The sequence below is a fragment of the Echinops telfairi genome, unplaced genomic scaffold (genome assembly GCF_000313985.2).
Source record: "Echinops telfairi isolate 266 unplaced genomic scaffold, ASM31398v2 ScPeMD7_7468;HRSCAF=8506_0, whole genome shotgun sequence".
In the NCBI taxonomy this organism is placed as follows: Eukaryota; Metazoa; Chordata; class Mammalia; order Afrosoricida; family Tenrecidae; genus Echinops; species Echinops telfairi.
In genome coordinates, this window is record NW_022111369.1 from 10,085,086 (window position 1) to 10,087,013 (window position 1,928).

The following is a 1,928-nucleotide window of genomic DNA, read 5'->3' on the forward strand; positions in this document are numbered from 1 at the left end:
TTGCTAAAAAATGTATCACATTGAGGCCTTGGGGTTTCTAATATTTAGAGTGTATTACTGCAAAATTTTCACTCACAAAACTCCCAGGTGGTTGGTGGGAGGGATGTTTTCATTCTCATCTTTCCCTTCTTATTTGGAACACAACCTCATATACGTTCTTGGATTCAATGTATACCCAAAAAAGCACTGGAACTTTTTTTCAAAGCTATGTATTTAGTTGTTTTTAAACAAAACAACCTTATCACCTTTCAAGTACTCTCCATTACACTCACTACATTTGTCAAAACTGTGATTCCATCTTTGAAAACATTTTTTTCAAACTCATCTGTTTGGATGGCTGAGATACAATTGATTTTTCTCCTCACCTCTTCTACGTCTTCAAATCGCTATCCTTTCATGTCCCTCTTCATTTGTAGAAACAAAAACAAGTCGCATAGAGTGAGGTCAAGTGAGTAAGGTACGTGGAACAAGAGAAGCATGCTGCTTTTTGCCATAAACTGGCACACTGAGATGGCTGCATGAGCAGGTGCACTGTCATGGTGGCAAGACAAGTCTCCCTTCTGCCACAAATCAGCCCTTTTTTGTTGCACATTGTGATGCAATCTTTTCAGAACCCCTAAACAGAAAGCTTGATTAATAGTCTGACCTGGTGGGATGAAATTTAAATGCACTATCCCCCTCACAATAAAAACAAAAACCAAAAAAACCCAAATGAACATTGGATTTTTTTGGTATCCCTCATATGTACGGCATCACATCCACACCTCCAAAGATAGCACTTGAGCTGTGCCTTTGGCAGGTAGTTTCAACGCTTTATTCGCATGTCAGATTTGAGGTAGTGCAGTGGGGAATATAACTATTGAGCCCACAGCCAAGGGACCATTTCTGTACCATGGTTGATAGAAAATATGCCTTTGTATGATGCAATGCTCTGTGGACCCCACACCAGTGGATCAAATGCTTAGGCCTTTAAATAACAGACTGTCTAAAACTCTAGAAACAGAAAAAGAAGTTCTATGTCTGTAATATATGTTGATTCTTGACTTTCAGGCTAGAAAAGTCCAAATATAAGTAAATACCTTGTCATGGTGGGGAATTTATCTACTTGAGGAATGATGTCATATTAAGAGTTAAGAATATGCCCCGATGGCTGAATAATTCAATATTTTCCTTTGGTAGTAGCTGAATTAACTTTCAGTGGAAGCCCATGATGTTGAGCCCATTTGTGACCTCCATCTCTGCCATCAGTATTCATGGACATATTCTTCCAGAAATAATTAAAGAATGAAAGAGGCTGGTTAATGTCCAAAAAGATTGGGTTACATGGTTGACTTGTCTCTTCTGTGATGAATATTTTCTAGTGGGCCATAACTAATAATACGATGGTATTTCATTGCCAATCCCACATTTAGCTACATACTTCTACCTCAGATCAACTCATCACCAAAATTCCAATATTTATCTTTCAAATTTATACTATATAAATTTTTCTCTGTCTATAATGTTATATATTCTAAACAGATGCATTTCTTAAAAATATGCCTGTTGTATTGGGAGAATTGTCATCATTATTATTGGGATGATTAATGTTAACTGTCAGTTGTGATAGTGGGTTTGCCAAACACTAATTGGTTTTTTCTATATTATAATATAATTACTTTCCATGATATGTTCTGATGTGATCAGCCAATCAGCTGAAAAGGGAATTTTCATTACCCTGTACTTCTTTCCTTGCCTGATCTCCTGAGGTTTAAGCCTCAGAAATCTTTGACCCATCACTTGACTTAAAAATTTTCGATTCACCAGCCATTGCAATAAAGTTAACCAGTAGAGATATCCAGCCTGCCACCTCACCTATGGACTTGGGACTTTGTAGCCCCCAAAACTGCATGAGACATTTCCTTGAAGTAAACACCTACCTACTACCT